Source organism: Ovis aries, chromosome 1, assembly GCF_016772045.2.
Source record: "Ovis aries strain OAR_USU_Benz2616 breed Rambouillet chromosome 1, ARS-UI_Ramb_v3.0, whole genome shotgun sequence".
NCBI lineage: Eukaryota > Metazoa > Chordata > Mammalia > Artiodactyla > Bovidae > Ovis > Ovis aries.
In genome coordinates this window covers 238,323,435-238,339,275 of record NC_056054.1, presented here as the reverse complement: position 1 = coordinate 238,339,275, position 15,841 = coordinate 238,323,435, and the positions used below count along the sequence as shown (strand labels likewise).

General features: G+C 39.5%; 1 long non-coding RNA gene across 1 annotated transcript; it reads left to right on the top strand.

Annotated features, from left to right (window-relative positions):
* Positions 1–8,006: 8,006 nt before the first annotated feature.
* On the top strand, positions 8,007–15,583 carry LOC121817157 (uncharacterized). Its single transcript, XR_006056959.2, has 2 exons — positions 8,007–8,518; positions 14,645–15,583. It is a non-coding gene; the product is annotated as an uncharacterized LOC121817157 (long non-coding RNA).
* The last annotated feature ends 258 nt before the right edge of the window (positions 15,584–15,841 follow it).

Here is a 15,841-nt window from a genome sequence, read left to right as displayed (position 1 = left end):
AAATGCCAGACTGGATGAAGTACAAGCTGGAATCAAGATTTCCAGGAGAAATATTAATAACTTCAGATGTGCAGATGACACCACCCTTATGACAGAAAGTGAAGAGGAACTTAAGAGCCTCTTGATGAAAGTGAAAGAAGAGCGTGAAAAAGCTAGCTTAAAACTCAACATTCAAAAAATGAAGATCATGGCATCTGGTCCCATGACTTTATGGCAAATAGATGGGGAAACAATGGAAACCATGACAGTCTTTATTTTCTTGGGCTCCAAAATCAGTGCAGATGGTGACTGCACCCATGAAATTAAAAGACGCTTGCTCCTTGGAAGAAAAACTATGACCATCCTAGTCAGCCTATTAAAAAGCAGAGACATTATTTTGCTGACCAAAGTCTGTCTAGTCAAAGCTATGGTTTTTCCAGTGGTCATGTGTGGATGTGAGAGTTGGAATATAAAGAAAACTGAGCACAGAAGAATTGATGCTTTTGAACTGTGGTGTTGGAGAAGACTCTTAAGAGTCCCTTGGTCTGCAAGGAGATCCAACCAGTCAATCCTAAAGGAATTCGCTCCTGAATATTCACTGGAAGGGCTGATGATAAAGTTGAAGCTCCATTACTTTGCCCACCTGATGCGAAGAACTGACTCATTGGAAAAGACCCTGATGCTGGGAAAGATTGAAGGCAGGAGGAGAAAGGGACAAAAGAGGACGGGATGGTTGGATGGCATCACAAATTGGATGGACATGAGCTTGAGAAAGCTCTGGGAGTTGGTGATGGACAGGATAGCCTGGCATGCAGCAGTCCGTGGGGTTGCAAAGAGTCTAATACAACTGAGTAACTGAACTGAACTGAATAAACGTGGCACATCCTGATTATGCAACTATAAAAAGAAGTGAGGAATATCTGCATACTGAGATGGACTGATGCCCAGCATACACAATTTTTATTTTGTTTTGGAGGGTACATTTTAAGGGAAAAAAGCAAAGAGAAGGAAAAAAATATATGTGCAGTGTTACCATTTGGCTAAGAAAATGATGATATCTGCATAATATTAATATTCATATCTCTACTCTGTCTTGGAAGAACAAAAACTTTTTTAAAAAGGTTATCCATTACGTAACCCAGCAATTCCTCTTAGAAATATCCCAAAGAAAAGGAAACGCATATGTTCATACAGAAACTTCAACATGAATATTCACAGCAGCACTGTTCATAACAGTCAAAAAATGGAAACAACCCCGAGGTCCATCAACTGATGAATGAGTAAGCAAATTGTTATATCCAAACAACAGAATATTATTCAGTCATAAAAAAGAATAACATATTGATTCATATAACAAAATAAATGAATCTTGACTACATTGTGCTAAGTGAAAGAAGACTGTCACAAAAGGCCATAGATTAAATTATGCCATCAATAACAACAGTCCCGAGTAGGCAAAGCCAGAGAGAAAGAAAGTAAGTTAGTATTTGCCAGGGTTAGGGGGAAGGTGAATGGGGAATAGGGAGTGACTTTTTTTTTTGCGAAGATAAAATATTCTTCTCAAAATTAGATAGTGATGATAGTTGTCAACTTTGTAAATATACCAAAAACGATGAATTATACATTTTAAAGGGTGAGTGTTATGGTATATTAATTATATCTAAATATTTTAAATGCTTTAACTGTATCAATAGGAAGAAGAAACAGGATAGAAAAGATAGGAAAAGAAACTGGATTTCTCTGAATATATTTACATTTTTTGATAGATTTGATTTTCAGTTCAGTTCAGTTCAGTCGCTCAGACATGTCCGACTCTTTGCGATACCATGAATCGCAGCACGCCAGGCTTCCCTGTCCGTCACCAACTCTCAGAGTTCACTTAGACTCACGTCCATCAAGTCAGCGATGCCATCCAGCCATCTCATCCTCTGTTGTCTGCTTTTCCTCCTGCCCCCAATCCCTCCCAGCATCAGAGTCTTTTCCAAAGAGTCAACTCTTTGCATGAGGTGGCCAAAGTACTGGAGTTTTGACTTTAGAAACATGTAAATAAGCCACGTATAAATAAAATCAAACTGAAAAGCAGGACTTCCCAGTCCAGTGGCTAAGACTCCACCTTCCAATGCAGGGGGCGCAGTTTCTATCCCTGGTCAGGGAACCAAGACCACACAAGCCTGTGGTACAGCCAAATAAATAAATAAATTCCTGAAATTCCTCTCTGTGATTATGCCTTTAATTTGTTACACTGTTAGATTCATTTGTTCCATTTGATTTTTATTTTCAGACTTTTCTTTCTTTTTTCCTAACAGCTTTCCTAATATATAATTCACATACCATACAAATCACCAATTTTATTAAAGTGAAAAATTAAGTGGATTTTAGGATATTCAGAGTCCTACAACCATCATCACAGTCACATTTCTAGCACCTCAAAAAGAAACCTAGTACCTTTTAGCAATTACCACTCAATTATTCACTTCATAGCCTAAAACAATCACTAATTTAGTTTCTCTTTCTATATATTTGCCTATTATGGACATTTCATATAAATGGAATCATTTGATATGTGGTATTTTGTGACTGGCTGCATCCATGCTGTAACCTGTACAAACACTTTATTCCTTTTTATGGCTGAATAACATTTTATTAAATCAGTTCAGTTCAGTTGCTCAGTCGTGTCCAACTCTTTGCGACCCCATGAATCGCAGCACACCAGGCCTCCCTGTCCATCACCAACTCCTAGAGTTCACTCAGACTCACGTCCATCGAGTCCGTGATGCCATCCAGCCATCTCATCCTCTGTCGTCCCCTTCTCCTCCTGCCCCCAATCCCTCCCAGCATCAGAGTCTTTTCCAATGAGTCAACACTTCCCATGAGGTGGCCAAAGTACTGGAGCTTCAGCTTTAGCATCATTCCTTCCAAAGAAATCCCAGGGCTGATCTCCTTCAGAATGGACTGGTTGGATCTCCTTGCAGTCCAAGGGACTCTCAAGAGTCTTCTCCAACACCACAGTTCAAAAGCATCAATTCTTCGGTGCTCAGCTTTCTTCACAGTCTAACCCTCACATCCATACGTGACCACAGGAAAAACCATAGCCTTGACTAGACCGACCTTTGTTGGCAAAGTAATGTCTCTGCTTTTGAATATGCTATCTAGGTTGGTCATACCTTTTCTTCCAAGGAGTAAGCGTCTTTTAATTTCATGGCTGCAGTTACCATCTGCAGTGATTTTGGAGTCCAAGAAAATAAAGTCTGACACTGTTTCTACTGTTTCCTCATCCATTTCCCATGAAGTGATGGGACCAGATGCCATGATCTTCGTTTTCTGAATGTTGAGCTTTAAGCCAACTTTTTCACTCTCCTCTTTCACTTTCATCAAGAGGCTTTTAGTTCCTCTTCACTTTCTGCCATAAGGGTGGTGTTATCTGCATATCTGAGGTTATTGATATTTCTCCCAGCAATCTTGATTCCAGCTTGTGCTTCTTTCAGCCCAGCGTTTCTCATGATGTACTCTGCATATAAGTTTAAATAAGCAGGGTGACAATATACAGCCTTGATGTACTCCTTTTCCTATTTGGAACCAGTCTGTTGTTCCATGTCCAGTTCTACCTGTTTCTTCCTGACCAGCATATAGGATAGATACACCATATTTTGTGAATCCACTCATGAACTGATGGAGATTTGGGTTTTTTACCTTTGACTATTGTGAATGATGCAGCTATAAACATTTGTGTACAAGTTTTTGTGTGAACATAAGTTTCCATTTCTCTAGCAGTAGAACTGCTTAAGTCCTTAACTTTTTTGAGGAGTGCCAGATTGTTCTTTGAAGCGGCTGCACCACTTCACATCCACACCAGTATATGAGGGTTCCTGTTTCTCTACATTTTTGTCAATGTTTATTATTGTCTTTTTGATTCCGGCCATCCTAGTGGGAGTGAAGTGGTATCTCATTGTGGTTTTAATTTGCACTTCCCTGATGGCAAATGATTTTCATGTGCTTATTGCCTGGGTGTGTATCTTCTTTGTTGAGATACTTATGCAGACCCTGTGCTTATTTATATTTGATTTTAGTAAGAACATTTTAAAATTGAGGTATAATTGACATAAAACATTATATTAGTTTCAGGTGTGCAACATAATGATTCAATATTTGTATACATCAATATGTTGCAAGATGACCACAATAATTGAGACTTCCCTAACTGTCCCAGTGGTTAAGACTTCACCTTCTAATGTAGGGGGGTGCAGGTTTGATCCCTGCTCTGGGAGTTAAGATCCCACATTTTGACATGGACAATTGTGGCCAAAAAACCAAAACATGAAACAGAAGCAATATTGTAACAAACTCAATAAAGACTTCAAAACTGGTCCACATCAAAAAAATCATTAAAAAAAAAAAGCAAAACGATGTACTCTTATCAACTTTCAAATACTCAGTACAGTATTATTAACTATAGTCATCATGCTGTGCATTACATACCATGACTAATTTATTTTATAAGTGGAAGTATATACCTTTTGACTCCTTTTCACTTACCCACCTCCACCCCCTGACTCTGGTAACTGTCAGTCAAGGAAAGAATGATTTTATGAGATCTCTTTTGCCCAATAAAAAAGTTATTTATTTCTTCTTATTGATTTGTAAGAGATCTTGATTGGAGAAGGCAATGGCGACCCACTCCAGTACTCTTGCCTGGAAAATCCCATGGAGGGAGGAAGTGCCTGGTAGGCTGCAGTCCATGGGGGTCACGAAGAGTCGGTCACAACTGAGCGACTTCACTTTCACTTTTCACTTTCATGCATTGGAGAAGGAAATGGCAACCCACTCCAGTGTTCTTGCCTGGAGAATCCCAGGGACGGGGGAGCCCAGTGGGCTGCCGTCCATGGGGTCACACAGAGTCGGACACGACTGAAACAACTTAGCAGCAGCAGCAGCAGCAGCAGCAGCAAGAGATCTTGATATAATTCTAAACAGAAGTTCTTTATTGGATATATGATTTACAAGATTTTTCCTTCCAGTTTTGGGTTGTCTTTTCAACTTTCTTAAAAGTGTCTTTTGAAGCACAAAAGTTTTAAATTTTGATGGAAGTCCAATTAATTTACTCTTTTTGTTGTTTGTGCTTTTAGTGTCACACTAAGAATTTATTGTCAAATCCAAGGTAGTAAAGATTTATGCTCATGTTTTCTTCTTGACTTTTCTTCGGCTCTTACATTTAGGTCTTCACCAATTTTGAGTTTATTTTTGTATATGATATAAAGCAAGGGTCCAGTTCCATTCCTTTGTGGCTATTGTTGTCCCAGCATCATTTGTTGAAAAGACTCTTGTTTTCCTACTGAATTGTCTTGGCATCCTTGTTGAAAACTCCACTGACTAAATATATAAGTATATAAAACATATTGACTCTGTCTCCCTCATGAAATATTGCCAAGGACAAAAAGAACAGCAAAGCAATTTTTCTTTTAAACGTTTTTTTTTTCTTAATTTTTTTTTGCAAAGAGCAATTTTAAAATACTGTTTTCAGTAGTCATAAATGTTAATAAAATTGTTACTGTATTTTGAAGCTACTGTATATTTAGTAGGATAAAGTAACTATATAATTACATTAACGTTCTTGGGAGCCAAGGTTTTCAATTTAAGAAAAAAGGATTTAAACACAGAATTCAAGAAATATGTGAAAGCCTATAATCTTACATCTGAACTGGAATTATCAATATCAGTTCAGTTCAGTTCAGTCGCTCAGTCATGTCCGACTCTGCGACACCATGAATCGCAGCATGCCAGGCCTCCCTGTCTATCACCAACTCCTAGAGTTCACTCAGACTCATGTCCATCGAGTCCGTGATGCCATCCAGCCATCTCATCCTTGGTCGTCCCCTTCTCCTCCTGCTTCCAATCCCTCCCAGCATCAGAGTCTTCTCCAATGAGTCAACTCTTCAAATGACGTGGCCAAAGTACTGGAGTTTCAGCTTTAGCATTATTTCTTCCAAAGAAATTCCAGGGCTGATCTCCTCTAGAATGGACTGGTTGGATCTCCTTGCAGTTCAAGGGACTCTCAAGAGTCTTCTCCAACACCACAGTTCAAAAGCATCAATTCTTCGGCGATCAATATAAAATCATGTAAATGCATTTATCTTCAAAGTACATATTTTCTATCTTTGTTCACCAAAAGTCTTAGTAGCAACAAGAACATAGTGGGTAATGAACACCCATAGACTTCAGGTTGTGATTTCTAAATACCATATATTCATACAAAGAACCAGGGGCTTTTTGAGAAAATTGCTGAATCCATATTTGGGCAGCAAATATCTCAGGTGACTCTGGGGTAACCTGTTATGCCAGTCTCTTTTCTGTGTGCTTTACATGTGTTGGGCTGCACCCAACACAAGTCCTGTGCTTGCCCAGCTTCAAGACTGAAAAAGAAGTCCACAGTCAGCAACAGAGACATCACTGGTTTAATGGATGGGGGGGAGCTAATGCGTCTGAAACAAGGTACTGGAGTGACACCCCACCATGTGCAGTGGGCAGGTCTGCGGGCAGGAGGTGATGGCAGTCTCCCCTCCTGGGGGGGAGCAGTGGGGCAATAACAGTTATAGGGGAACTGACCTCAGGTGGGCTTACCAGGAAAACCAGTAGAGGGACATGCCTCTCTTTGATAAGCTATCACTTATCACATCCTTGATAAGCTATCACTCAAGATTCCCTGGTGGTTCAGCGGTTAAAACTCTGATAAGCTATTGCTAGCTGGGGTGAGCAGGGTATACATGAAGCAGGCACTAGTTGGACAGGGGATGTAGAGCGGGCAAGAGACAGCCGGAATGTAGGACATGCATCAGTTCATTTAATTTTATAATTGACAAAACTGAGACTTAAATAGACTGCCCAAGGTTACACAGAAACAAAGTGACCAAAAAAAGATACAAACCCAGGCTTCAGGCCAGCATCTGAAAACTTGGTCAACCTTGTTAAGATTCAGAGAAATGCATATTATTGATAAAATAACATTGAGATGCTTTCTTATTAGAACTGCAAAAGTTAACGTTGAATAAAATGACATTTTAGTGAGCACTTGAGGATATAAGAACTCTTACACATTGTTTAATTTTTAGAGCCTTTTTTGGATAATGATTTCACCACTTTTAATACATTTGAAGAGGCACATACCTCACAGTCAGAAATTCCACTTCTAGACTAGGGAAATTCTACAATATTTTATCTGTACAAGAAAGCAATGTATAAATATCTACATTTTTTTTTTACAGCCTCACAAGCTTTGAGAAAAAGAAAGCTGGTGACTTGCTGCCAAGTTAAATATGGAGCCTGCTTTCCTTTTTTGTTTTCAATGAGGAAGGCCCCTCACCCTATCAGAGATCTTTTCGTTTTTGTGGTTCATGAAGTAGGGGAATGTTATTTGCATAGAGTATTTTTAACTTTTTGAAGTGCTTTTACCATCGTTAGGTTTCATAACAGTTGCCTGTAACAGGAGAGTTTCCTTTTCCTTAGGCTAAGAAGCTTAAGGGATTTAAGGTCAAAGATCTAGAATTCCGTTCAGTTCTGTTGCTCAGTCGTGTCCTACTCTTTGCGACCCCATGGACTGCAGCACACCAGGCTTCTCTGCCCATCACCAACTCACGGAGCTTGCTCAAACCCATGTCCATTGAGTTGGTGATACCATCCAACCATCTCACCCTGTCATCCCCTTCTCCTCCTGCCCTCAATCTTTCCCAGCATCAGGGTCTTCTCCAGTGAGTCAGTTCTTTGTATCAGGTAGCCAAAGTATTGGAGTTTCAGCTTCAGAATCACTGCTTCCAATGAATATTCAGAACTGCTTTCCTTTAGAACATCTACTGCTAAAACTCAAGAGGCCCCTTCAGAAAGTCTCAAAATTTAATTTGCGTACAAATCACCTGGGGATCCAGTGAGAATGCAAATTGTGATTCAGTGGGCCTTGGGTAAGGCCTGAGATGCTGCATTGCCAACAGGTTTCCCGGTTACTGTTGATCCCCAGGCCACACTCTTGGGTAGTGGGAGGTTAAGCCTTTGACTCAGGCTAGGTATTAAACTGCACTGGTCTGCTTTCCCTGTGTGTACTTGGTGGTGCAAATGATAACAGGGGAAGAAAGGGCTATCACCTTCAGAAAATCCTGACGTTGTTGTTAAGCAAGCAGATATGACTTAAGCAAGCTGACATGATTTTGTGTTTTCATACTCTGTGGCCACCTTCCTTCTTTGTATATGTAATTAACAGATGGGTCATGCATGGATAACAAAGACTGGAGTCGGGAGGAAATATGCTTGGGTACTTCCAGTGTTTATGATTTGGGCTTTGTCAAAAATTAGAGTCTGTAGCAATCCTGGTTGCATTTGCACCTTACATTCTACAGTTGTTTATCAGCAGTGCATCAAATAAAACAAACTTACAGCGCCTTTGTGGTTCACCTGGCTCCCCAGCACCCCTGGGTGACAGGAGCTAGATGCTCTCCAGGAGCCCTGCAGCACAACTGGCATTTACGCAGAGGGGTTCTGGCAGCCTCCTCTGCCTCAGGTATGAGATCTGGTTTGGTAACCACACCACATCCTATTAATAAATGCTAAACAATGTGGTGTGGCCTTGCTGTAGGGAATTCCTCTGTGAGGAGAAGCAGCTATTCTCCCAGGGACTGGACCTGGTTTGGGGGGTGGGGGTGGGCAGAAACAGAGCCATTCTGGGTTCCCAGTCTGGGGTGCAGAACACCCCAGTGTGGCATCCTTGCCCCTTCCTGTGCCCTAGGTTGGGGCTGAGAGGGCAGCTGTGCCCTAGGTTGGGGCTGAGAGGGCTGAGAGGACAGCCCATAGGCACCTGTTCTAAACAGCAAGTGTGCTGGTTTGACTCTTCCCTTATAACTGGACAGACTGGTATAGTAAGGTGTCAGCTTTCTTTGTGAAGCAGGTTTTGGTCTTCTCAATTACAATTATTATGAACAGTTCTCAAATGTGACCGAAGGGCAAATACAGCTGTTGATATATTTTCAAATATCAAGCCTATCTTGGGAGAAGCTATGTCTAACTAAGGTAGTCTGAATTCTACTGCTGAGTCCAGCCATTAAACAGAGGTGGCCAGGACTGGAAGTAGTTGGGACATGTTATTCCGGGGGTAGATGATCGTACAAGACATAGTCTTACTTTAAACGTGATTCTGATACAATAGAGCTCTCATTGCTCTTTCACTTTACCATGCAACTGAAATGTCAAGCTCCCCCTGTGACTGCAAAGTTTCACACCAGCCTTTGTGGTGGTGAGAGTAAATGAAAAGATTGAAAACGAAAGACATGAGAAATAAATGATAAAAAAGAAAGATATGGCATTTGTTCTTAAATATTTTCATACACTAGCTGAGAAATTAAGAAACAAAACTATGAATCAAGGTAACATAATAAATGCTGACTGGTCCAGGGTCATCAGTTTCAAAGAGAGTATTTCTGATTCCAATAGGAAGGGGAAACTTCTCAGAGGAGGTGAAATTTAAGCTAGATTTTGAAGGCTATGTAGTATGATAATATAAGAAAATGAAGAAAAATAGTACAGGTTATCTAGAGAACAAACAGGTGGTTGCCAGAGGGGAGGAGTGGCAGGGGGAGAGGAGAGAAATAGGTGAGGGAAATTAGGAGGTACAAAATTTCAGTTGCAAAATAAATGAGTCACAGAGACAAGATGTACAGTAAGGAATACAGTCTGTAGTTAGGTAATGTCTTTGTATGGTGACAGATCACAACTAGACTTACCAGGATGATCATTTTGAAATGCAGAGACATATTGAATCACCATTTTGGGTACCAGGAACTAACACACTGATGGAGGTCAAACATGTTTCAAAAACAAATCAATTAACTCATAGGAAAAAAGAGATCAGATTTGAGGCAGTGGTAGGGTTAGGGGAAGGGGGAACTGGATGAAGGCAATCAAAAGGTACAACTTCCAATTCTAAGATAAATACAAGGGATGCCATGTGCAACATGATAAATATAATCAACACTGCTGCATATTATATATGAAAGTTGTTAAGAGTAAATCCTGAGTCCCCATCCCAAGGAAAAAAATTTTAATTTTGTACTGTATGAGATGATGTTCAGTAAACTTATTGTGGTAATCATTCCATGATGTAGGTAATCATTTCATGATGTAGATGAAATGACCTACATGATGATGATTTGATGTAGGTCAAATCATTATGCTCTACATCTCTTTTGGCCTTGCTATGCAGCTTATAGGATCTTAGTTCTCCAGCCAAGGATCGAATCTGGGCCCTCAGCAGGGAAAGCACAGAGCCCAGTCACTGGACTGCCAGGGAACTACCTAGGCTCTAGATCTGAAACTCGTTCAGTTCTCAGTCGTGTCTGCCTCTTTGAAATCTCATGGACTGCAGCCCACTGGACTTCTCTGTCCTTCGCTGTCTTACAGAGCTTGCTCAAACCCATTTCCATTGAGTCTGTGATGCTATCCAACCATCTCATCCTCTGTCGCCCCTTCTCCTTTGTCCTCAATCTCTCCCAGCATCAGGGTCTTTTCCAATGAGTCAGCTCTTTGCATGAGTTGGTGGAAGTATTGGAGCTTCAGCATCCTCCCTTCCAATGAATATTCAGGATTGATTTCCTTAAGGATTGGCTGGTTTGATCTCCTTCCTGTTCGAGAGTCTTCTTCAAGCACCAAAGTTCAAATGCATCGATTCTTTGGTGCTCAGCCTTCTTTATGGTCCAATTCTCACATCCATATTGACTACTGAAAAACCATAGCTTTGACTATATGGACCTTTGCTTGCAAAGTAATGTCTCTGCTTTTTAATACACTATCTAGGTTTGTCATACCTTTCCTTCCAAGGAGCAAGCATCTTTCAATTTCATGGCTGCAATCACCATCAGCAGTGATTTTGGAGCCCCCCAAAATAAAATCTGTCACTGTTTCCACTTCGCTTCTATTTGCCATGAAGTGATGGGACTAGACACCATGTTCTTACTTTTTTGAATGTTGAGTTTTAAGTTAGCCTTTTCTCTTTCCTCTTTCACCCTCATCAAGAAAGCTCTTTAGTTCCTCTTCCCTTTCTGCCATTACAGTGGTATCATTTGCATACCTAAGGTTGTTGATATTTTTCCTAGCAGTCTAGATTCTATCTTATGATTCATTCAGCCCAGCATTTCACATGACATACTCTGCATACGTTAAATAAGCAAGGTGACAATATACAGCCTTGACATACTCCTTTCCCAATTTGGAACCAGTTCGTTGTTCCATGTCCGGTTCTAACTGTTGCTTCTTGACCTGCATACAGGTATCTCAGGATACAGGTAAGGTGGTCTGGTATTCCCATCTCTTTAAGAATTTTCCAAGGTTTCTGTGATACAGAGTCTAAAGATTTAGCATAGTCAATGAAGCAGAAATAGATGTTTTGCTGGAATTCTCTTGGTTTCTCTATGATCCAATGAATGTTGGCCATTTGATCTCTGGTTCCTCTGCCTTTTCTAAATCCAGCTTGTACTTCTGGAAGTTCTGGGTTCATGTACTGCTGAAGCCTAGCCTGAAGAATTTTGAGCATTACCTTGCTAGCATGTGAAATGAGTGCAATTTTATGGTAGTTTGACCATTCTTTGGTATTGCCTTTCTTAGGGACTGGAATGAAAACTGATCTTTTCTAGTCCTGTGGTCACTGCTGAGTTTTCCAAATTTGCTGACATACTGAATGCAGCACTTTAATAGCATCATCTTTAGGATTTTAAATAGCTCACCTGGAATCCCATTACCTCCACTTTGTTTGTAGTAAGGCTTCCTAAAGGCCCACTTGACATCACACTCCAAGGTCTGGCTCTAGGTAAGTGATCACACCATCATGGTTATCTGGGTCATTAAGAGCTTTTTTGTGTGTAGTTATTACATGTATTCTTGCCACCTCTTTTTAATCTTTTCTGTTTCTGTTAGGTCCTTATAATTGCTGTCCTTTATTGTGCCCATCCTTGCATGAAATGTTCTCGATATCCCCAATTTCCTTGATAGCTCTATTTCCCATTCTATTGTTTTCCTCTACTTTTTTGTATTGTTCATTTAAGAAGGCTTTCTTATCTCTCCTTGCTATTCTCTGGAACTCTGCATTCAGTTGGGTATATTTCCCTTTCTCCCTTGCTTTTTCTTCTCTTCTCAGCAAATTGTAAAGCATCCTCACACAACCACTGCTTTCTTGCACTTCTTTTTTGGGGGATAGTTTTGGTTACTCCCTTCTGTACAAAGTTCCAAACCTCCATCCATAGTTCTTCAGGCACTCTGTCTACCAGATCTAATCCCTCAGATCTATTCATTACCTCCACTGTATAATCATAAGAGATTTTATTTAGGTCATACCTAAATGGTCTAGTGGTTTTCCCACTAGGAAATTAAAATTTCAATTTAAGCCTATATTTTGCAATAAGCAGCTCAAGACCTGAACCATAGTGAGCTCTCGTTTTTGTTTTTGCTGACAGTATAGAGCTTCTCCATTTCGGCTGCAAAGAATAAAATCAATTCGATTTCTGTATTGACCATCTATCTGGTGATGTCCATATATAGTTGGAGTTTGTGTTGTTGCAAAAGGGTGTTTGCTATGACCAGTGTGTTCCCTTGACAAAATTGTTAGCCTTTCCCCTGCTTCATTTTGTACTTCAAAGCCAAAATTGCCTATTACTTCAGGTATCTCTTGACTTCCTACCTTTACATTCCAATCCCCTATGATGAAAAGGACATATTTGGTGTCAGTTCTAGAATGTCTTATAAGGTCATAGAACCAGTCATCTTCAGCTTCTTCAGCATTAGTGGTTGAGGCATAGACTTGGATTACTGTGATGTTGAATAGTTTGTCTTGGAAATGAATCAAGATCATTCCATTGTTTACGCAAGCCTCTTCACCATAACAAGGCTGTGATCCATGAAGGGGATCTTAAATCAAACTTACACAATGCTTTATGTCAATTTATTTTAATATGACTGAAGAAAAATTATTTAGTAAAGTGAGCAAATGCTGTTGGAAAATGGTGCTTAAAGTCAACATGGGTTGCTTCAACCTTTATTTAAAAATGCAAAAAAAAAAAAATAAATAAAACAAAAATAAAAATGCAGTATCTGGAGGAAGGGCAATAGAGCATAAAAAATGTCTAGGCAGATAGTGCTTTTAAAACTAACTGAGGGTTTGTGACAACCCTGCACTGTCAGATGATAGCATTTTTCAGCAATATTTTTTAAATTAAGGTATATTCATTGTTTTTCAGACATACTACTACTTTACACAATAGACTATAGTGTAGTATAAACATAACTTTTGTATGTACTGGGAAATCAAAAAGTTCCTGTGACTTGCTTTATTGCGATATTCACTTTATTGTGGTGGTCAGTAAGTGTACCACAGTATCTCTGAGGTATGCCTGTATATAGGGATTAGTTTTCTCTCAGAGTTCATCCTTCTTTCTGGAAGAAAAAAATGATTTAAATCCAATTCCCCCAGTCAAAATAAAAGTCATACAATAGAACTCATGTACATTGAACCTGGATAATATAATGAGCCTTACATGTACATACAATCTTAATAGGACTCCAGGGAGAAGACAGTACTCAAAATGATAAAAATTTTGAGCCAAAACCCAGGAGTTATACTTTTTGTTTTTGCTTTTGTAACCTCCCTCAGGTCAAAGTGTGTAGGCAAATGGCCACTTTATATCTGTATTTAAGTTCAATTCTATTTGTTCTTTCTCCACATAAAGGAAAATAATTCATTGCCATGTCTGGAATGCTGAATCTGAAAAATTGTGGTACAAGAATCTTAATGAATTATACAAATAAAGGAAGGAAGCATTAAAAAAAGATAGCACAAGGTATCTGAAAAATGAAAGTACTCATGGGGCAAGAACAGGTCTCTGAAAGGAAGATATGCATCACAAGGCTGAAAAGGAAGGTTGGGCTATGTTATGAACTGGCCTAAAAATCATAGTTAAGAGAGTTAGTTCATTCCAATGGCAGTAGGAAGCCACTGAAGTTTAGTTAATCCTCAGATCTTACCTTTATCACTCACTCAAGGGGGCTCATGAAATTAATATATAATCTTCTAAGGTAAAAGGAGAGATTTCTAAAGGATTATAATTCAGCATAATAAAGAGCCAGTTTGGGCGCCCCAAGTCCAGTTTTCTAATCCTTGCTCTGCTACTGGTTTGTTGATGATGAGAAAGATAACTTCTCTAGGCCATAATTTCCTCAAGTGTAAATAAAGGGGGATAATAAAGATCATTTGAAGAGTTCCTTTTAGCTCCAAAATAATTTATTCTCATTCTCCTGTTTGACTTTCTCCCTAAGTAAGAAAAAAAAGAAAAACTGGTTACTAACCCATTTGAGCATACTGAAATCTTAGCTTTAATTATTAAAATGTACAGATTAAGTTTTATCTTCATCCCAAAGTGGAAATTTGTACACAGGAAAGTAAGCCACACACGCATTATTCACTGAACCTTGTATCTGTGGAGAGCATGTATCTTTTTTGACTACTGGGCTAACAAAAATATTTTTCAACATCACAGATTAACAAATTTAAACGAAGTGTTAGCAAAACAACTTTAAAAAAATGTACCCTTAAATAAGTTATAGTGAATAACATTACTGATTTAATCTTTGTTAATTTCATGCTGTACAGGAAACAATAGTAAATTTGTCACAAATTCATTTTCAAAAGAAGTTGCATCCATAAAAGGACAAATTCTCTTTTTCTTTCAATTGGCAAGAGGAAAAAAAATTTTAGGGGCTTCCCAGATGACTCAGTGGTAAAGAATCTGCCTGCCCAGTGCAAGAGACACAGGTTCAATCCCGAAGATCCTACATGCCATGGAGCAACTAAGCCCATGTACCACAACTACTGAGCCTGTGCTCTGAAGCCAGGAGCTGCAACTAATGAAGTCTGGGCACCCTATAGCCTGTGCTCCACAGGAGAAGCCATGGCAACAAGCCCAAGCACAGCAACTGGAGAGTACCCCTGCTTCCCACAACTAGAAAAAAGCATGCATAGCGATGACAACTCAGCACAGCCAGAAGAAAAAAAATTTGAGCTTTTCTAAAAGCAGAAGCAAAAGTTCATGAAAACAGAAGTGTCCTGTGTGGATATATTGCAATCAGTCCTACAGTTTCTAGATGGTTTAGTGAGCCAGAAAACCGTGGCCCTAGTTTCTTTTCTACCTCAACAGGCCCCAAGAGGGCAAAGACTCCATTTATCTGGTTTTACTTTTCTTTTGAAATACCTATCACAATTACAGTTGTTTTCATTGCATTGTTTTTTTTTCCTTACTACTGGCTTCCCTGGTGGCTGAGATAGTAAATAATCTACCTGCAAAGTGAGCAACCCAGGTTCAATCCCTGAGTCAAGATCCCCTGGAGAAAGAAATGGCAATCCACTCCAGTATTCTTGCCTGGAGAATCCCATGGACAGCTACAGTTTATGGGGTCACAAGGAGTCGGACATGACTGAGTGACTAACACTTGACTGGAAGACATCTGAGTGCTGGGACTCTATATTCACAGCTCAATTTCCAGAGCTGGCACCTAAGTTACCTTTGAATAAACGAATTTTCTTATCTGTAAATTGAGGCAGTTGTGCTAAATTTCCTATGTCATTTCTATCTTTGAGATTCTGTCATATATATGAATTTACTTTGAATTATTTGTTTAGACAGTTGAATTTTTCCCTTCAAGTTAATTTCTACCCTTTTATTGCTCATTAGAACTTTTTCCAAATTCAGACATTTTTGTTCTAACTCAATCTGAAGATACAGTAATATAAGCACAGTGGGACTGTTCAGACAGGAAAGGATTCTCTGAGGGAGTGTCGTAATATTTGCTA